The sequence below is a fragment of the Grus americana genome, chromosome 3, assembly GCF_028858705.1.
Source record: "Grus americana isolate bGruAme1 chromosome 3, bGruAme1.mat, whole genome shotgun sequence".
Lineage (NCBI taxonomy): Eukaryota > Metazoa > Chordata > Aves > Gruiformes > Gruidae > Grus > Grus americana.
The window spans coordinates 111239407-111262462 of NC_072854.1; the positions used below are offsets into that span (position 1 = coordinate 111239407).

At 38.6% G+C, this 23056-nt stretch overlaps 1 long non-coding RNA gene across 2 annotated transcripts in view; it reads right to left on the minus strand.

Moving 5' to 3' along the window:
- Window positions 1-6637: 6637 nt before the first annotated feature.
- The window catches only part of LOC129205213 (uncharacterized), a 126028-nt gene continuing 109609 nt past the window's right edge, over window positions 6638-23056 (minus strand). The window contains exons 3-4 of one of the 2 annotated variants that reach the window (XR_008576654.1): window positions 18606-18669; window positions 6638-6692 (exon numbers count right to left, since the gene is read on the minus strand). This is a non-coding gene — a long non-coding RNA (uncharacterized LOC129205213). The remainder of the gene's footprint in view (window positions 6693-18605; window positions 18670-23056) is intronic. The other variant, XR_008576655.1, reaches the window with a different exon arrangement.

Genomic DNA, 23056 nt, shown 5'->3' on the forward strand with positions numbered 1-23056 from the left:
TATATTATTCTATAAAGTATATGATGCTACTGACTTTATACTATTTACATTTTATATTGTGCATATTCAAACACTGTCTAGATCTAATTTAATGTTCTGTGTTCTCTACGCATTAAAAAGAAACACGCTTATATGCTATCCTTCTCCATATTTACATGTGCACACTACTAACCTGGAGAGCCTGCTTTGCTCTGACAGTCCCCTGTGTCACCAGGACCTTCTGCTGACATCACCGGATGCCTCTTGCATGCAGGAAGTTAACATCATCAGTATTTTAGTGCACACATATGAATTTCAATCACTCTTACAGCTGTTGTGCAAAGTAGCAACAGTCATGCAGTTAAGTTTCTTAGCACCTCTGTAAATACATACACATAATCATTTTTTTCATAGGTTTACAAGGCTTGCAGACTTAGGGAAATCTGATAAACTCATGCATCTGCCTTCCTGTTAAAGACTTTCTGCATTTGTAAAAGGGTGGTTGTTTTGGAGGACTGGGAGTTGCTTTTAATTAAACAAACCAATTTCATGGTTGCTTATTCATATGAGCAGATGGATGTAACTGCCAATGCTTCTCTCAAAAAAAGTTATTATGTAAGGGTTCCCAATCCACTGGGCAATATACTGGTGCCCATCATTTAAATATATGAAACTCCATCCTGTAGAACGGCAACAGGGTGTTCCAGGGACAACGGACACAGGTGCAAAAGGACAAGATTTGCAATCTGTCCTCATCAGGAGGAGGCACAATGCTAAACATTTGAAACATGGCTTTGGAATGGCAACTAAGTCTTCCTACGTACCAAGTCAAACCTCAGGTTCACAGAGAATTCATTTATCCCCACTGCGTTCATTCAGTAAAAATAGCACAAAATACCTGGGAAAGGAGACAGAGTTTGCAGATACCACTATGAACATGGTGAGAACTTCAACAGGAGTATATCACCACCTGGGAGTCTATTCCCATGTTTACAGTTCAAATCTATAAAAGGCCATCTACACTGTAATTTGCTTCTGTTAAATTTTAAAGTACATAAGCTAAATTGCTGCAAACAAGTACATGGAACCTCTTATTTCCATTAAAGCCAGACTTCCAGTGTAGCTCAATTCAATTAGGAGCAGCCTTTCCTAACTAAGTCTGTTCACAACAATTTATATCACTTTAACCAATGTAGTGAACTAGTGCAAATTTGCAAGCAGATAAATCCTATCTTAACTTTCCCATTATCACGGATCAGAAAACAGTAACATATTTCTAAATGAGTAGGTCATGTAGCCTTTTGTCAATTATAGCTTTATCAATGATTGCCTTTACCATAATAAGAACTTTGATTTTACTATGTATCTTTACTGAAATTTGAAATCTGCCCATTCAATAATTCTTGATAACACACACTCTGAATACATGCAAATAAGCTTTCCACACAACCTCACCTGGAAAGACCAATAAAAAGTCTTTATCTTGACATTTCTTGATCACTTATGACAGTGTACAATAATATACAAGCATCTGCTTGGCATACATGATGCCAAATTTCTCAGTTGGTTTGGTTAGCATAAGATGCCAAGAGACACATGGGAAGGTTGAAAGATTCTGCTTTGGCTGGTATTTTGATCAACTGCCCAAAAACTGTGAAAAGAAAGAGCCTGTGGAAAAGGAGCCTATGGAAAAAGAAATCAATACACTCCTCTCATGAAAGATGTGAAATCAGATGTTTGCTTTCTCTTTCTTAAGAAGCTCAGAAAGGAACCAAAAGATGTAACAAAACATAGTGCTGCAGACATTAGCCTCATCAGATAGCAGTGCTATCTCCCTGCAGCTATAGATTGCTGCATGCTTTAACGAATTCCATTTTCACAGATGCATATTTATGTGTAGACACTTCTGTGATTATATACTTACATGACTATAAATCCCCACCTAGAAGTTATCAAGTGTTATCAACCTTCATTCATATATATATAAACACACACTCATTCTGAACATAATTGTGGCAGTGACACAAAAAGATTCTTACAAATGTTGTACATGAAAAACCTGGCACATTTTAAAGCCTGCTAAAATGCACTTCAGTATCCACACATTATCTGGCCAGAGGAGAGGGTTCAAAGGCAATAGTCCTAAATTCCTAAAATGTTTGCAGCACTTTATATTAAAGCTATAAATATTATCAATGGGAGGCATTGGTTTTGAAATAACACTAGAGATTTGGCCAAATATGTTGGCAAACAAGGAATTGAAGACAAACTGAACTTGTAGCAAATAAAAGTGTTCTTTCAGTTGAACATAATTTAGTGATGACAGCTAGATGGAAGCAGTTTGAAGAACAGAAAAAGAAGGAGGGAAAGCAGAGCATCAGCTGTCTGTGGTAGGTATGACACAGCTCTCTAACTAGATAAAAGAAATTATTTCTGCATGGCATCTAACAGCTTATAAAAAGAAACCGATGTGGTAGAACAACAGAAAAAAGACAACACTGGAAAGATGATCCATCCAAGAAACAGCACAAGAACTAGGATTTCCCTACAATAATGTGCAAAACCTAATCAAATTTCCATACCGCACACATGGACATAATTTAACATATCGTGTAAATTTCGATAGCAAAGTCACACCCTCAGGAGACATAGGCTCTATCTGCTTTGTAAGCAAAAATAGCTATTCAATCACATGTAAGGGTTACCTTGCCCACTGTTTTCACAAACCAAGAGCGAGAGAAACAGCTTTCTTTCATGCAGTGGGTCTGACTGATGACAGGCTTGGGGCCTCAGCTGGTGTGCAAAAACATGTTTTCTCAAATTTATCTGAACTAGGTATTTTTTCAGAGAAAAAACCACTCTTGATGAAAATTTCTGGCAAGGAAGCAGACACCAGGGGATGAGTTGCTCCTGCATTTCAAGTGCTGTGACTTTCTCCACTTCAGTCCTGTATTCATCTGCTCTTAAATCCAACTGTTATATTAGCCTTCAAGGTCATACTCTAAGTCCTTTTCAGCTGGTCTGTATCCTTAAATTTTTCCACAGTACAGATATTCCCATGTCCTAAGTGTGTTCAGTGTTCCTTGCTACAAGCCTAGTTTTACACGTGGCCATACAGAAGACTGTCTCCTTGTGCCCAGCTTACTGAGTGATTAAGCACTACTCCAAGCAGTCAGCTTGTTCTCTTTGCCACTGACCCACTTCTCCCAAACTGCAGTTGTCTGCAAACTTAAATTGGTGATGATTTTGCATTTTCACTTGCAGATTAAAACAAAAATGTAAAATACCTTAGGGTTAAAAAGCAGTCCCTCTAGGCACTCCACCAGAAACACAGATGTGTAAAAATTGTCAGTTTACAATTCTATTTTGAGACGCATTAGCCTGTTTTATTCCATTTAGCATGAGCTATAGAAATACTATGTTTTAATCAAAATGCCATGGGCTATTGAGTTCAAACCCCTACAGACATCTGTTACTGCCTAAACCTCTGAGGGTGGAAGGTGAGCCTGAATGAACCCCTACAATGGAACAACACTTAGAGGAGATGGGCAAGGGTGATGTGCCCTTGAAGGTCAGAGAACAACACAAAGGGGACGAAAGGGTGGCCTTTGATTAAGGTAAACAGCTATCAACAGTTGGATGGATGAACCGGTGATGTAAATGTCTCCCTGAGTTAGCCAGATTGGGATGGGGAAGTGAATATGTGGCTCAATCAGAGCATAAAAAATAACTAACAAAAGACTTTCAAACAGAGCAACAGGCTTGAGCTGGCTTCAACCCAAGTATTCCTTCCTGGCAATTGAGAATGCCCAACGTTTTGACAGTGAGCATACTGTTAAGACTGGTAATAGGAATCACACTGGTATTGTGAGTGAACTGTTTATTGCAATTGTTGTATTTTTCTCAGTGTAATTTGCATTTGTGTTGTGTTTTCAGTATATTTTGTATCACTCTGCTAAATCAAAAATCGCATATACCATCAAATATCTTAAAGTATGTAAGTGTGACATTAAACATTACACTCTCCATACATGGAATATCTAAACCAACCTGGTCTGAGAATATTTGACTCTGACAAAATCAATTACAGACTTTACATCAATGCCTTTATCAACCAAACATGTAACCTCAAAAAAAGTGATGTCTAAATTGTTGCAGTCTATTTCCCAGAAATCCATGTAGCTTAGAATTCATTATATTCCACTCCTTAAACTCTTTATCAATCAAGTCTCACATCAACCATTCTCTTTGTATGGATGCCAGACTTACCTGACAGTAAGTCCATTTATCCCATGACAAAACTTTAGCATTACTTCTGCCTCTGGAATTCCCCAAATGTTCTAAGATTATTTTTAAAAAAAATTTTTAAAAATGCACAAATATCAGAGACACATTTTAATACAAAATTTCCCACAGTTGAGCTGACTCTTTTTAGAGTTAAGCAACTTTAATCAATCATTTTCTTAAGCTACACAGATATTTTATTGCTCATAAAATGTGTTCCACAAGAGACCTCCAGTGTTAGAAGAGGACATCTTCCTATATATCAGGGACAGATCTAAGGTAGACGCTTTTCTTAACAACTATCTGCTGATTTGCTGGCAGCACTATGTACTACTACACCACATTTCACTTGTTGGGATTCAATTCTAAATTTTCAAGATCATTTGATTCCAACTTACACATTACAAAAAGCAACAGCTTGACTGTTCTCCCACCTGATGCTTTCTACACCGTGGATTTCAACACTGCAGTCATGTGTCTCTTCTAGGCCTCCATCATACCAATAACATCACATTTAAGCTCACAAACAAGGATTTCCAGTCCCACTTGCTTATCATCTAGACCACTCTGTTAGCATTTTGCCAATCAAGGAATCTATCTCCCCATGTCCTTTTGCGACGAGTCTGTTCTCCTACCTCTCATGCTCCCATGTGTTACCTTTTCACTCTAGTTCTACCCTAATAATCGGTTAGCCATCTACTGAAATAAAGGAGCCAAAGTATTGATCCCTCTCTCCTCAAAGTTTCAGAACTAAAAAAAAAAAATAAAAAAAATTAAAAAAAATCCAAACCCTCCACAACCCCAAACCCTTCATCTAAACCACTTGCCTAATCATCAATTCATATCCAGTAACTTCAGCTTGCTTTCTTGGATGATTTCCTTTTCGAAACCTAATACAATTCCAGAAGATCGCTTTTCCTCTATCTTGTCAGCTGATGCCATCTGAGTTAGCACCAATGAAATCAGTACAGTAGCAACAATTTACACCAGAGGTTCTCATAGCCAGCAGTCGTTAGAGATCTGATGCATCATCTAGATACTACCCTAAATGAAGTTGCTATTATACACTCTAGCACTGCAATTTTAATCAAAGAAAAATATTCATATTCCAATAAATTGCCTAATTACCAAATGAAATTAAAATGTAGATTGTAGCATCTTAACAAATATACTTTTTTTTAAATTAAACAAGGTTAAACATCATTTATTTTAAACAGAAAATAAAGTAAAATCAATATGATGTAAAATTCCATAGTCACTATTGTAAGTAAAATGTTTCACTCGGTATTATAATAACATTGTGAAGCAATTTCCCAGTTTCTTTCATGCTACAGATTGTCTCACTTCTTTTAATCAAGCCAGTCAGACATCCAATGGCTATTTTCACCTAATAGAGAAAGCCTGAAAACTACTTTTCCCTCCCATTATGCTGGACAAAGCAAAATACTTTAACACCCCAAATATAAGAATCATCTCTTAGGGAAGAACACCCAGCAAAAGCAGAAATCCACCTTTCCTTCATGTTACCCCATACCACACTGCACTATCGGCAGGCCAAAGTTTTTGAAAACTACATGTTTATGGTTGGTTTCTAAAAAAAAAGTGGCAGATGTTCAGCATCTTTGAAAATTCAGCCAGCACTGCCTTAGGAAGTGAAACTGTTCAGCATTTCTTAGCATCACACTGCTTAAATACAAGGACCTAAATACAGATTTAGGAAGCAAATGGTCTGCATTGTCTGAAGATTAAAGTAGAGGTGAAATCCTGCTGTCTTCCACATTAAGAGTCAACACTCAGGGGAATGGGGTAGAAAGGACAACTATCTTCACTAGCCTACTTTGTTTATAACCAGTATGAATCAACGGACCAGAATTAAGCATATAAGTTTCCTTTAACAATTTTATGGGCTACTCAGAGCATGCAAGTTGGATGTCTCACGTAGCCTCAAACAATTCACATCAACACCTTGCAAGCATTCAGACAGCTACCTGTATTTTTAAACTACATAGTTTTAACAGCAACAACTGGGGGGGGGGAAACCCAACCAAAACCAAAAACCAATAAAACAACCAAAAAACCCACGAACCCAGAATCCAGGAGCGGACCTCTGCTGTTATCCATGCGCATATTCAGACTCCATTGATTTCCATGGCAGTTAGGCACCTAAATGCAAATTTGAAGACCAGGGCCTGATTTGTAAAGGTACTTAAAGCTAGCAGTAGAAAACGTAATGATTTTGAAAAGCCCAGTGGGTCCTTAATCTTCACAATTAGTCATTTAACTGTCTTGTTACTGTTGGTCCAAATCCTCAGCAAAAAGCTAGGTCTATGCTGAGGTACACCATGCTCTTAAAAGTTCTTCAGTTCAAGCTCACCTGGTTCAGCCAACTTTCAGTGCTTTATCCCTGGTTTCACTCATCACCGAGGTGCCTGTTGGACAGAGTGAAAAGAACACACGTGACACAGTAATAGCTCATTAGGAAACAAGGGTAGACCACACAGCATAGTAAAGCATGACTCTACAAAAGAGAGTCTTGCAACCTACAAGTTGCAAGATAGCAGTTTTCTGTTAGAAGAGTTCAATGGACTTTGCTCGAGGTCTGCTCTTCAAACGTTAGATCTTATTTGCTGATCTGTTACAAGTCTGGTTAGGTCTTGCAAATCTGACGAGAAACAAACCAAAAAGTCCCCGAGAAGCGAACAGACTTCACTGCTATTTGTCAGATTTACTAAAATGCAGGTAAATCAGAATTTGTAACAGTCTTTAATTCTCCAGACCCTCTGGATGTGCTTCTAACTCTTTTATAAATCACCTTCAGTCACAGGTCGTACCTGTACTCAGGCAAGCACTGGGCCTTGCAGGATTAAACTCCCATTTTCCTCTCTCAAATGATTCCATTAAGGATTCAGTTCATTAGCCAATGAGTGGGGTAATCTATTACAAGTAAAAATCTCTCCTTTTACAGTCTCAATACGAGAGAAGCAGGAGCCAGTTGCATGAACCTTCTCACTATGATCAAGAATGACTGAGGGAAAAAAATCCAAACTTACAAGCCCCTCACTCCCAACTCAAAAAACTCCATTCACTGTGAATAAACACACAGGATTACCCAAACATAAACCTCTGAGAACTAGAATAACTGCTGATCACTGACATTACATTAAATCTCACTGCTTTCAAGACAGTCATTCCAGATGTTACAGTATATCCATCCAACAGTCACATGCAGTCTTACCACATTCTGCATTTATCCTAATGTGATTCTAGGCAACCTGAGCTCCAGTTCATAAACTAAGAATTTTACAAACCTTAGACAGTGATAGCCTCAATTTCTCTTGCATTACTATGCCCTGTGTTTCCAGTGACCAGGCCTTCAGAGCTCCTACTCAGCAGGCTACACTATGCACCACAGCCAAAGCTGAACTCAAGTCACCTGAATACCTGCTAGCTGTTTCCGCTAAGTTCTTCACTTCAGAACAACTGCCTTACAACAATGAACACCAAACATTAACAAAAAGCAAGTCTTTCACGGGTACAAGACAGAAAAGAAATCAAGACCTGTCACCCTCTTACTAAATGCTTTTACATTAAAACTGCTAGAAAATAATTCTTCAAACCTTGAATTTGCTACTTAACAACTTGCAACATAGTCTGATCAAGTCAAGCAAAGTGGCAATGAAAACAATTTATCTGCACCAGCTCCACAGCTAGTTATCACTTATTGTGGTGTGTGTGGTCAAAGCTGCTTATGTTTTGGAAGAGGAGAATGCTATTAAGGAGGTGGATGTCAGACCCATACCTGACAATAGGCTTGGCAGAAGACCAGCTTCAATAGTAAGCGAGCAAAGGACCACTGCTTGCATCAAGAAGCAGTCAGCAACTGTGGCACAAATTTCAGTAATAAATTCTCCTTTAACTCCATTCACAGTTTAATTAAATCCACAGTTTAATTACTACAGCAAAAAAGCACTGATCGGGGCCACAACTCCACATGAAATAACTAAAATGCTGTTTCGGTTTTTAAATGAGGTGCCTGAAAAAATACTCAAAAGAAAATTAAACCTTTCTATAATAAGCCTGTGAAACATATCAAAGATATATTTGAAATAAGCATAGCTTCATTTGAGTAAGAAAACAGGATAAAATTTTAAAGTTGTTCAGTAATGTTTGAAATATGGTATGGTTCTATTTACTGACAAGTAGGAAGCTATTTGAAATGTGAAAGTATTTTAAAGTAATTTCTAAGCTTTGGGTTTTGACTTAGAGCTTTTCATAGAAGTTTCTATTAAAGAAGCCTTCATTCATATAAATAATTTTATGCAAAGGTGACATAAATACTCTGTTATTTCAGGGTTTTCAAGAAGACTCAAACCTATATCATTGCAATTAGGAGCAAAAGGGAAAAAACCAAACAGCTTTTATGGGGAGCTGATAGCAATCACCAGAGTTCATTGATTTTACTGTTGCTAGCTGACAAATTTATGTGAAAACATTTATAGTAAACCATAAATACAGCTTAGAAGCAGTCAAAATATACAAGCCAGAATGAGACTCCTTAATAAAAGACAGCATCTCTAAATATTAGCATCACTGATATTCTGACAGGCTAAGTAAAACCTTAGCTAACTACACGGACACTTGGTCCTCCAGAGCTTTGGGTAGCACTTACCTTCAGGAATATTGATTAAAGTGAACAGTGTATTTCTGACTTGCAGTTGTCACCTTTATGCAACTATATCTGAGGTCTCAGATCCACATTATCAGATAGAATATCTTTCAGATAAATTAACTCTTCCCTTATCTCACAAAATTCAGAGGGTTAAACACTAACACTCCTGTGACGGTAGAGGGGAAACCTATGAAGGAGTCACCATATTCTGTGTCACTCTTTACTAAAAATGAGACCTCTACTAGCCAACCTACTTAATGACAATTTATAGTCCAGTGACACACCTGATATGCAGGTCTTGAAGATATGCAGAAGATATGGTCTGTATCTCTTCTCATGATAATGAAAAAACCCAAAGATTTCTGTCTTGCTAACCCAGGATACAAATTTTTGCTTTGCTACACAGAGCTTCACAGTTCTTATTATATTTTATTAATTAAAAGGAGGTTTTTAATTGTTTCAATTACTCCTCAGGACAGGCTGGATATCACACTGAGGAAATAATGTACCTGCAGCCTGAGGAGATGGTAAACGTGGTCTGTCTTCTGAGATGGTGGTGGAAAATAGTCTCTCTCACTTCACATAGAAAAGGCATTTGAATGAGCGGAGGGTCTTTTCCAGATCAAGCCCTGAACATACTTAGTTTTATATGCACATTTTTTCTAAATATTCATCCACAGTACTGTCCATGACACAGACCACTCACAGCAAGGCTGCAGAGAAGCTGCCCTATGTCATTTTACAGTGTGGTTTGACATTGGGAGACTCATAGTTGTCTCTGGATATACGTTGTATGTTGGATTTTGTTTTGCCAGTCAAAAAAATCGAAAGCAAGGAACTAACACTGGCATGAGATCAAAATCAGGTCTTGAAGCTAGTACGGGAATCAAAATTGGTCCCATTAACAAAAGCGATCTATATACAAATTACCTCTTGTCATGTGTAATTGGCATGGCTCCTTGTATTCCTGATTACCTTAAGACTGCACTCTAGCCTATCTGATACTGATTGAATTTACTTGGGCCCTTTTTCAGGAGGTGAATGTTTTAGGCATGGTCATTATTTCTTTCATTTGAAAGAGTATCGCATATTTTAATTAGTGTTTAATAAAAGCTACTTCATCCTGTCTACCCACTTGTGACTTCAGTTGCTAAGAAAAAACAAGCAAATCTCAAAAACAGTTGTTGGCAGATCGAAATATCTAAGCGCATCAAACTGTGGTCTTTAACAAATAGCTGTTCTCCAACGTTACCTACATTTCACTTATTTCAACTTCTCTGGTGTTTACAACCAGCTCTTCAACAGGCTTGGGTTTGCTTATGTCAAAGAAACAACTTCCTTTTTTAAAGCTCAAGCATAAAACATTAGCTTTAACTTGGGACAAAGAGAAAAATCTCATGGCTGACTTAATACCCTACAAATGGACTTGAAGTGCAGTTCAGAAATTTCCATATACTTCTTGTTCCCTAAAGTAACCATACAAAACCCAATAGTACATAATTTCTTTAAAACATTTACTGGACAATAGTAGATTCGATGATATTGAAAGTTCTCATTATCATATGGAGTAGGATTCTTTGTGCCTGAATCATGAAACAAGGTGTGATTACTGCTGCTGGTATTACATTTGACTTCCAGAGTTTAGCGTAATGTTCATACACTTCTACAGAGGTCTAACTCAAAGAACAATGTATACTGGCATGCTTCATTAATAGCCACAGAGGCATACCAATCTTATTAGAGCTGATGATTTTGAACCTAAACCAGAATACAATTATTTTGCATGATTTTTAACTAATGATCTCTGTTTAATTTTTTTTTCTAGTTTCCAAATCTGAGTAAATCTGACACATATTTGTAAGATCCATTTCTGAGTTTTTCTGAGTTTGCAGATCCATTTCTGAGTTTCACCAGGGAAGAGTTTAACAGATTACCGCATAATAAACAATATTATCAGCACTCTCTCTCTCCAGTATCCATTACTAAAAATGCTACAAAAGCACTGCAATCTGGTACTATCCAAAACATAGGGAAGAAAAGATCATCCAGTCATTTTCTGATAAGCAGCAGAAAATATGCCTGCAATTAGAAAGCTCTCCATATAAGTAGGCATTGGTTTAGACTTAGTATGCAGGATTATTTCTTATCTGCAGATTGTCTGAGGAGAGCTGCGGGGGGGCTCGGCACCGGAGCCTGCCATACAGCCCGCCCGCCACCCTGGCAACACACCGCACCAAAGCTCTAATGGGCAGGAAATACCACGTGTAGGTGGCAAAGGCGGGGGGATGGCACAGCTTACTTGACAAACATTAGACTAAAAACACGCTACACGCTCTGAAAGTCAATCAGAGACAAGTTAAGAAATGGAAGAGATTCAACTCTGCGGAACCTTAACTCACCCCTTTCCCTCCTTGCAAAGGCACTGTTTATAGAGAATTATATTACGACAGCTCTTCTGACTCGCTTACCACATTTGTAAAAAGAAACATATGTCAGTACCTGCTATTACAAACAGACTTTCTTGAAAGACACAAAACAATAAAGAGTTTGAGATTAAAATCTGAAGGAAGGCAGACCTAATCCAGTACTGCAGCAGCAACAGGTCCTCCAAGTTTGGCCCTGGGCCACATGGCACATACAAGAGCTGTCGCGGTTCCCTCCTTCCCTGCACCGCATCGCCTACCCCATTTCACCACATACATCCCTCACCTTCCCCCGACCGGGACCCCAGCCCTTCTCTAAAAAGCACAACTCCCTTCTGGAGGAAGACCCCAGCGTGGTCCCTTCTCTGAACTTTCTGAGCCCTTCTTCTCTCAACTTGCTCTGACCTCCATGGTACAACCTGGCCAGCAGCCTGAGGACGAACAACCAAGCCCTGTGGGAGTCAGGAGAAGCCACTGGCAGTGGGGGCTGCTCCTCTGTGGGGGCTACCCTCCCTGGGGTCAGCCCCTACAGCTCCTCCGTACTCCAGTGAACCCTGGAAATTAAAAGGAGCGCTCCTGAAAATGCAAGGAACTAGCTGGCAACCTCTTAACCCCTCAGCTGCCAACCTCTTAACCCCTCAGCTGCCAGTCCGATGGCCATACCTAACGAGGCATCAATGAGGCCAGTGATGCACTTGGGCACGCAAGCGATCAGCAGCTGTGAAACAGGACTCGTCACTTCTGCCTTCCATTTCCTACAGCAGTGTCATAGCTCTGAGATCTCATACTACAAGTAGTTAAAACGGAAGGTAGTTTCAAGGTATTCAGGGAATGATCTGGTTTTGCTGAACTTAAATTTCTAGTTACCTTGTAGTTAGACTTTGTTAACGCCCCTCCATGATCAAACAGGTTCCCATGATGCCAATGTGTACAAGGTGTGCAACTCAATTTTTCTTTCTTGCTTCTACAACAGTACTGCATTTCTTTCTGTCTCCACCAAGACTGTGTTCTCCCAAGCTGGTGCTTTGGTTTGTGCTCCACTGTAATCACTCATTGGTAGACCCACTATGGTTATACAGAAAGGAGGAATCTGTGCAGCTTGTTTGGACACTGGTACTGCTCTCAGATGTTTTGCTAGTATTGGGACTACCAGATTTCGGTAGAATTGTAGAAGAGAGTGGTTTCAGGCTTCCTCAGGACTAAGAGGTATGTGATTCGAGGCCAAATCAAAAGGGATCTTTTTATACTCTCAAAGCTGTTACAAATCCTCTACTTCAACATGGGGTCTACCTGCCACTGTTGTCTCCTACTTATTATGTTCTTATTTCCACGTGAATTGTTAGATACAATAGCAATAATGTCAGTGACACTGAACGTTGCAACTAGCTAATGGTTTACCACTTTGCCTGGATGCTTATTTTCTGTAATTTCCCACCTATGAATTAGCATTTATCTTGTTGATGGGGACTATTATCTAGTTGAAATCCATATTCTACTGAAATGGATCACTTAATTAAAACCATAGAGCAATTCTTATTGTGTAGAGAAGTATTTTCCCAATCATTTACAGTACACTGAGTACTGTTATAGTCACAGGAGCAGTGCAGTATAATAATATACCCTGGAATAATAATTTGCACTTATACAGTATAAAGGTGGTTAATATTTTTTGAAGAGCACCACAGGATACACCATCAAACTTGAACTTGTTTCATTCAAATTCTGCTAAATATGATTTGGCACATAAATGCATTTTCAAATAATATTCCCACTAATTGCAGCAGCTCTTTTCTGACTGAAATTTCAAAGAATCTTTAAAGAAAATATTCAGACTGAAAAACTCTAAAACCATTCAGAAAAAATAATTATTGTTTTTCCAACCTTTAAAATTGCACTTTTTAATAAGTGGATTGCAGGATTTCAAAATTAGCAGTTTCACATGCTATTGAACTTCCAGTGGCAGTTGGTTTTTTTTGTCTTGGACACCAAAATAGGGTAAAGATTCCCACTGATATCGCAGGAAATAGGAACAGTCACATGGAGAATTTTTTTTTCCTTACAAACAGTCCCAAACTTACAGCTGCCAAGACAGTCTCTAACAGTGCAGATATTACTTTAACATTGCACTTTCGTAAAAGCTACAACAATCGCAGAGGTGGTATGTGATTTCCAATGGGGGAAATATTGACCTTTATGACAGAAAATAAGAGGACTGATAGCAAATAATACACTTGTTGTAGTAAAATAAAGTACTTACACAATAAACATCAGAGCCATGCTGTGGAACATCCCTACTTGAAACAAAATGCAATGAAAAACCTCTGTTGGATCAGCTTTGCACACAGCCTCATCCCTCAGTCATAAACAAAGTGTAATTTCTTCTTTCATAGCTATCCCCAAGAGTTCATTTTTAGCACCTTATTTTAGTCAATTTTATCAATAGAGAGTAAAAAAATTCCACATATAGTAATTCCATACAAGTACAGACACTACCAATAAATGAAACATACATAATATATTTTCTAAAACCTTAGGTTCATCCCTTTAGTTGTAAAACGTGAGAGACTTCAGATCTCAAGTACGGTCTGTTTCTGCAGCTGAACTATTGCCTCAAAACCTTTCAGAGCTTCAAAAACCCCTGATAATTCCCCTTCTTTCCCTGCCCTATTCCTGTCATTTCTGTGCCTGATGTTGACTCCGAGCAGCATGGAGATGCTGCAGCTCAACTGAGGACTGGCCCTCATTCCATTACCAGCTCTTCAGACCACCCAGCTTCCTCTGAACTTTGGCGTCAACTCTTCTTTAACCCACAGAACGGTAAAGACTGTAATCACTCTTTAATGTCAGCGTAGCTGTTGCTTTATGATTGCTACTATCACTACAACATAACAAAATCTTTCACTGACATCTGGAGGGGAGACTATGAATCATTTAAGGTGGCACAGCGAAAAGGATCTCCACCATGATCTCAAAGGGACTTCTCAGTTTTTGCAGTGAGGGCAAACTATTTCCCTGCAACTCTTTTTGTGAGTAGGCAGCAGCTCACTCACTGCAGACCCTCCCTTCATTACAGGATAATTCTTTCCTTCTCCTAAATTTCTGGGCAATTATAGTTTAACTCCAGCATTTTGACCATTTCAACGAAGCAGTAAATAGCTTTTAACCATACGTTCTATTAATATATATTGAATCTCAGGTCATGGAAGAGTAATACGATGCAGAACCTCAAAGACTGATGCTTAAACTTCTTTAAATTTAAAAGCAAATTGTTTATGAAGAGTCTTTATGTGATTAAAATCTATCATTACTATGGAATTCATTTTCATATCTATGTTTGAACAACTAGACTTAACATGTACCAAGGTGATCATAAAATTCAGTGAGAGGTTTTATTGAGTTGATGGTAATAAACAAACCTTTTATTAGTCTGTTAAAGTAGATTGTTTTATTTATACAAACTGTTGAAGGAAAAAAATAATATATGGTAGTAGCAAAAAGTAGCAGTAGTGTTGTTCAGCTACAAGGTCACTTGTAGACTATATATTCTTAATAAAGCCAGTGAAAGATCTTGGGAAAACTTACAAACAGAAGACATATAGCATTACTAAAACTTATTTCAGAACATTTCATATGGTTTCAGCAATAAGATGTGTCATGAGAGAGTACACAAGAAGTTAAAGGCACTTCTAGATTATATATCTGTTGTTAAAAACAACACATTCTGCCTGTTTGTGTTACTATCATAACAAAAAGTCTTGACTGCTAGGGGAAAAAATATGGTCTTACCTCATGTGTAGCTGAAGTTCTAGTAATGTGATGCTATTTAAGAAGCCCAACAGGGCATTGAATTTCTAGACTGTCTTGCAGATCCTGACATGTGAAAGCTTCAATATGTCTCTTGTACAATGTAATTTTATCTCATGCTAGTTACGTCATACGTGGTAGTCCAAGGTCAGATTACCATAGTCAACACACCAAAATTTAAACCACCAGTTCACTCCACAAAAAGCCAAAACCACACTGAAGGAGGAAGGAGTCAGAGGACAAAATAATATGGAGAACAGGTCTTCCCTTGAGGTCCCTACACATTGGCACAGGAGTAAGGGAGGATGTAAAGAAACCACAAGTAATTGAGTAGTAAAATGATTTTGCTAATAATTTATCCACATTGTCAACCTGCTTTTATGCAAGGATACCCCATGCTCAGATCAACCAGAGGAGGTACTGAGGTGAGCTCTTACTAATCCACTTACATTGAAGTTAACTTTGCAGGTAAAGGAAGAATTCTTTGTTTTCTCATTTTGACAAGCAGTGCTGCCCACCAGTTGGTAATGATAGTGACCTTCAAAAGTGTAGTGGTAGAGTACTTACAAGAGTGGAACTGAAAGAGGATATAAACCCATAGTTTCCCCTTCTTCCACCTGTTTGATTGGTAACCATTTTTGGCTTCCATCCACCCCTATCCCTTGGTTCCAGCAGAAGGTATTGTATAAGTGTCTGTTTCCCATTTCATTACTCCTAGACTCAAAATTTGGATTAAGGAGGAACAGGGATTTTTACTTGTTCCTATTTCCTGCAGAGCTGAATTAGGACTAATTGACCAGGCGTGAGTTTACAGATACCAAGTCTTAATAATACTCCCCAAAGCTTACGTTGCAGGGTCACATACACTTCCTGGTTATCTCCTTGTTCTGTACGGGCATCATTCTGCAAGGTCTGAGTTGTAAACTTGAAGCTGAAAAAGGACTGAATCTGGGGACAGAGTGTGGGGAGGGGGTTAGAAGGGTTACCTGACTTGGAAATAAAATGGGTCATTTCCAATGTACCCATCTGACTTGTATGTAACTTGTTGTTCCAGACAATATGGTAGATCACAGGTCTAGTATTAATAAATGTGGTACCAAGGAAGCACAGTTGTTAACACTTTACCTCCAGACAATACAGTATTGGGGCGGGGGGGGGCGGGGGGGGGGTGCAGAAGAGAGTTTTTCTTTTTAATAATATTTGAATATTAGCCAAAGTTAGTGTAGTTGAAGTTATGAAAATATTTTTAAATAATTTGTTACCCAAGATAGCTCATTTCATCCAGGCATCTATTATCAAAAAGCTCCCTCTATTTCCACCTGCATGAGGAGGGCTTGCCAGGAAAGCTGTACCAGGATAGCTAACTTTTGCTAACTTACTCTGCCTGATCTGAGCAGCTTGTAGCAAACTACCTAACATTCATTTCATTCTCAAGACACCATTTCAACTTTTAAAACAGCATTGTGTGTTTCCCATTATTTTTAAATTGTAGCTGTTTCTAGATATAAATATGAACTTGAAAATAATTCAGAATGAGTTAACCAATGTTACCTAAAAATAGGTAGGACAATCTCAGCTTGTATTAAGCAGAGGGGGGAAAAAAAAAAAAAGAGTAATACTTCCTCTGCTTCTTCCCAGAGGCAAAATTCTGAGAGGCTGTGAAGTCTTTATACCATAATTCAGTAGTCCAACCCTACAGCCAGAAGAACTACTCATTTTTAATGACATGTGTGGCAAATTTTGCCATTTCTCCTGCTGCAAACTGAACAGATTTTCATTTCTCTATGGGTTTTTATTATAGAAATCATTCAAGTAAAAAAAACATTCACATGAAGGCACAGTACATATGCTTTGGGGGTTTTTCCCCCTCTACTCTTGAAAAAAAAATTAACAATAATACTGAGATTAAATATTCAAAAGCTTTACATTTAATTCCACCCAGTATCTGACTTCAATGGGATGTTAGGTCAGTCCATGTACCAACGGTTATTTAAGATCTGGTATTTACAGAATATTTTTAAGTAGAAAAAATGCAGTATTATATATAACCTCCAAAATAAAGATCTTTTATGCATTTTGCAAAATAATAACCAGTAAATATATATTTTTACAAAGCTTATGAGCTATCAAACTAATGGTCTGCTAAACTTTAGGCAAAATCTTGCTCACCTAAAGGAAATTAATTATGACTCATTTTTCACCATTGTGTGCAATCTCCACTCTTTTGCACCTGAGCTTACAGCATTCCCAAACAACTTGGGCTGGCAGGTTTAAAAATCATTCTTGTTATTTTTACAGCACCACACGGAAGAATTCATTTTGATGGTTTTAAGCATACTTTTGCTAAATACGTTTATGGAGAAATGATCACACTAAAGTTGACAATCTGATTACCTAGTTTCAAAACAACATAAATTAAAATGGCTGCACTAGCATACAAAGCCTCTATTACAGTGATTTATAAAGGAAAAGTTGAGTGGACTTTAATTACAGCAGCATTTCCCATGCCACTGTATTACTGACAGGTCTATTGCCTCTTGCTCCAAGCTAGGATTATAGCTTTACTCAAGGGCTTTTGATTTGAGAACCTCCAGCATAAGCTTTCTATGACAAAGTGCATGAGGAAAGCACTTAGAATTGCACTGTCTAAATCAGCATAGCTCAGTGTTTTTCAAAATGAAAATCTGGCACCCTACAGGAGTCCTGATCTCTTCTAGAGCAAGCTAAGTCCAGCAATGGCACAAGGCAGGATATAGTTCTGAGATACTGGGAGTAGGAGCCATAAAACAGCTAGATGAGACTGGTAGTATTGAAAAAACACTAAAACAATATCACAGTTGAGAAATCAAGCACTCAAAAATCAGGAAATTCAAGTGTTATGATTACTTCTTCACCATTAGCTCAGACACCTTGCACATAGCCTACTTTCAATGGCATAAGTTAGACAATGAAGATAGAAGTCTGGTCTAGGTAATACTCTGGGTCCCATCTCCAGCTGCTACAAAACACCCTATCTCCATTAAAGCCACTGCAGCTTTGCTGATTTAGATCAGCTGAGAATCTGGTGTAATAGTCAATATGTTACTGCAGTCATTAAGTGGCTGAGTTAGAAGGTGCAGAAGCAGGCCAGAGATTTCAAAATCCTGATTTTTTTCTCTTCCTTGCTCATCTCAGAGGTAAGAGGTTGGGGGGGGAGGTGGGAGAGAAATCAAATTTGTGAATGTTTTAAAAAGGTAAAAGAAAACTTTAAGAGCATCCAAAACCTAATACTGCGAAGGATGAAACAACAAGCATTCCTTCCTTGTGCTCTTAGTGATAATCTTCATAAAGAGTCACTAAAGGCTATGAATTTCAAGGAAGAGCTGACAACAAATTGGTCACTGGGAATGCTAAAAGTGAAGTTGAACTTTTATAGATCTTTATAGCATAATGAACTCACAACTTACCCTGTGCTTTCAGGGATTTCTTCAGACTCAGCTAAGGCTGTTGTGAGACCGCAGCTTGATGGGACTGCATGACAGAGGAACAGAGGAAGACAAATTAGGAAATCATTTCACCTTCTTGACTCAATTCCAGTTGCAGTCTGTGCACACATAAATTCTGCTGCCAGACAGCTTTAACTCCAGCCATTCCTTTGAGGTCATTAAGGATTTTCATACCTGGAGGAGAGCCATACATGCAAACACAACCTGTACCCATCTTTGCACATCTCTCTACCAGGAAGGCTCTAGTGAAGCAAGAAATTTTCCCAGCAGAGATGATTCTCCTCTAGGCATGTGCTATGGAAAGCCAGAATGTAGCTGCAAAATCAAACTTCTTGTCTTTAGCTATATAATATACCCGTTTCTACCTCACAGAAGAATCTCAATACATATCTAGCAAAAGCTACAAAAAAACCCCCAAAAACATACTGCTGTATGCAAAAACTTAGGTAATTCTGAAACCATTTGTAGTTATTGTGCAAGTATGCACCCTGTGTCTAGCTGAACAATTGTAAATCTCAATGCTATTTTTTGTGATATCTTAACAATTAGATGCAAGGACTGGATAGCCAGTTGTGAGAACATCTGGAGAAATACACAATATGTGATTTCCTATCTCACTGACTTGTAAGAGTGTTTATCTAGTTGCTGCTTGTCCTTTCAGTGATCTAAACCTCCAGAAGGTGAAAATACATACTGCCCTGAGAGGTTGAAAATATTCTCATTAGCCACCCAGACATTTTTTTCTCATGCCACAGGGGCAGACCTGCAACAAAGGGTATGTTAAAGTAACACAACTTCTGCTTCACTCTGGGTCTAGTTTCTCGAATTGTTGTAACAAGCTTGTCTGGGTCTATTTATTTATTGTAAAGTTATCACATTTGGACTGAAGTTCTTCACATTAAACCTTCAAACTCATTCCTTCAAACAAGTTCCCTCTCCTTGGAATTCATATGAGTAATAAAGCCTCTTTTCAGAGCTTCACTTTGGGGACCAACAAATGAAGAAATTCATAGCTGAAAAGTCCATCAAAGGCCACAGCTTCTGCTTGGGCCAGGCAGAGCTCTCTCACTTCTGCATTAGCACCAGGACAGAGTGAGGAAAAATCAGGCTATTATAGAAATTTATAAAGGAAAAGTGGAGGACTCTGACAAGGGATTGAATATTGGCTCAAGCCTTGTAAAAATCAGATTCTGAGACTCCCGGAGAGTCATTCATAGGTTCAGAAGCACAGGGACAACAAATAGTTTAATGATTCCTTTGCTTTTTCTTATCTATCATATCCAAGAAGAGGATTTCCCTTTCTAATAAGTCATGTTTCCTGATCTTGCAGTCTGAAATGAATATAATTAAAAGAATACAATGCTATGGAGGAGTAACACACTCACAATAATATAAGCCATGCATCTGTAAATATGATAAATCATCAGAATTAAGCCATCAAAGTAAGAATGGGAACTTTCCGGTTTTCTCTTGATCTCCGTTGTCACCATAAACAGACATGTCTTGCATGGACCATGCCAAGTTTCCTCACTTACCAAAATAAAACCCCTCTTTGAGAGCAGATCTGATCCGAATGCAGTCCTAATGCTGTAAATGTTCTGTCTGAATGCAGGCTGGGGCAAGATGGGAGGAGAGCTGGTAAGACTGCTACCAGCCCACCCAAGTCTCTCACTGGTGCCTTTGCAACAGAGGCAAAGGCCATGAAGAATACCACTGTGAAGAGATCAGCTGAAAGGTGAATTAGAAAGACCTTGCTGGTCCAGAATTTTAAAAAGTACTAGTCAAAGCAGCATTTAGCATTTCTAGTGTTATTATAATTTTGGTTCCCTTGTCCTCTTACTTCATCAGAACTGTTTTACATCTATTTCCTCCTCCTCTTTCTTCCTTCTCCTCCTCTACAGCCTTGTCCACTCTGTTACTTTCAGCTCTATCATTGTTCCTTGATTGCTCTTTTGTCTTCCCTCACAGGTTATGAATTCTTATCTTATTTAGGGAAGCTCAAAGCCTACAAAATACTGCCAGGTTTATTCTGTGTCCAGCATTCCTGCGCAAACTCCTAGGAAAATCCTCAGCATAAAGCAATCAAATAAAAAAATTAATTTCAGGATCCCTGGAAACAAGATATTTAGAAAACTCTTGAGGGTTGGGGGCGGGGGGGTTAATTTATATATTTTTGTGCCCAGGCTCTGCTACCACATTGAGTAGTAGCTGTTGTTTCTCTGCTGTATGCATCCACTCAGGACTGCTCATAAACCTGCTCATGATAGTCTATGCCTATCTCTTGCATCGCAAGGGATGCTCGTCCTTGTGCATTCTGCCACAGCCGATCAAAATGACACTGCCTCCAGGCTTCGTGTTTTTTGCCGAGATTGAGAGACGAACTGGCAGGTATCTGTCCTCATGTTGCTCAGTAAAGAGCTGAAATTAGCAACACCAAGACAGCTATAATTCGGAACCATCATTACAAAGATGTTTGAGCTTTGTTGATAGCAGGTGTATGACACCAAAGCAAACAGCTAAAAATGGGATGGCTGTAACTCAGGGGCCCACAGTGACATCTACTGGACTGATTCAGTTTGAAGTACTGTTAGAAGACGTCGTGTAAGCTCACAGAAGAGTCTTTTTCCTTTCAATATCAAAGGCAAGGAAATTGATAATATGAAATAATCTATAATCTTGAAAGATGAGTGCCTGAGTGTAAGACAGGCCACAGAGTATTGAAGCTGGCTCACACTAAAATATTAATCCTAAACCCTTTGGCATGTCCCTCTCCTAACCAGAGCCTAAAAAACGAAGACCCCAAGAACTCTTGCAGTATAGTCAGAGATAATGTGTACACAAGCTGGCATCTTCTTTTGATCATTTCATTGAGAGCACAGCTCCTGATCAGAGTGGGAGAGTCGCCAGGTTTCTAACAGTGTTAAATCCTTCCAAGTTTTCCCAACCACAGATTTTTTTCCCTTCTTCAAAGCAGAGTGTCAAAATCCTCCAAATCTAAATTCACCAACTTAAGCATACTCCTAGAGCGTATCAACCACATTTGAAAACTTGGAACTGCTTTTCAGTAAGAGTTGTAATAAGATTTTAACAACACTAGTTCCATTCAGCAGTTCTACCTCCATGGCCTTTTTCCTAATTTTTTGCTGCTGTTGTTAACTGAAATGTCTTTCTTTAAAGCTGAAGTACTTCACAGCATTAACAAGCTATCTACTGCCATGATCATAAATTTGGTTTTATCTGGGCATGCAAAACCTATCATTAAAAGCATGCTATTACCTCAGGTACCCTCAGCTCTAAAATGTGTGCTCAATCCATCCGCGAATTGTAAGGTGAGACAGGTCCAATAATGAAAAGTAGCGCCAGGATGGAGCTGGGAACGTGCCTGGCCTATCCAGCAAGGAAGGACACAGAAAATGGGCAGTGTGGAGAGCCTAACATGGCATATGACAGGCAGGCTCAGTAGTCTGTACTACAAGGACTTTCCTGGACTTGGGCGTATATGTAGCTCGGTTGCTTAGACTACCTACATCAATTTGCCTAGCCCATCTGAAAAGCTAAGAAAAGAGAAAAAGATGGAAAAACACCCCAGAATTACCAGTAGTCTACACCCAACATGTGAGATCGTATTTTAAATCACAGTTACTCAGGCCGAGGATAAGTGCATTTTTAAAGGGCTTTATCCTATTTCAGAAGCCTGGAGACTTCAACTACATCAAGGTCTAACCAAAAATACCCGTCAGGAGGGAGATGTCACCAGTATGGAGGACTTCATTAGCGGAGAGCTTAGTGACAACTCAGAATGTGAGTTACTAAAGGTGTCCTGAGATGACCAAAAGGGCAAAATGTGGTTTAAATCATCGATTCAAAGGCAGCTTAAAAATTCAATTTGATTATCACATCCTTGAATAATGTAGATTTGAAACTGAACAGACACATTATACAGCTATTCAGTTAAAAGACAGAAGCAGGGAGGGAAAAAACCGCAACCAAACAAAACAAACCCAGACAGGACAGCTGCCTAGATATTTACATAAACAGACTTGGATTGGGTTTTCTGCTTTAATTTCAACAAAGAGATGTCTCACTCATGGAGGATCTGGCCAAAGTTTTCAGACTGTATGAAATTCTAACAAATTCCTATTCATTTGAATATGGGAAGTAAGAGTTTTTATTAAATTCTAAATCTGCTCCTAATTCATCAGTCTGTTCTGCAACTGCCAATTATAAAAAGCCACAGATTTTGAGGATAAAAATGTAATGTTTTGACTTTGATGAAACTGTTCATGTATTTGAAGTTAAACATGTGTTTAAGGGCTTTTCTGGCTGTAGGCCTAACCACAGATCCTTTTTTCTTTATTGGAAAAGACAACAAACACTAATACCAGTTTTCATTTTTCTCTAAGAAATTCTAA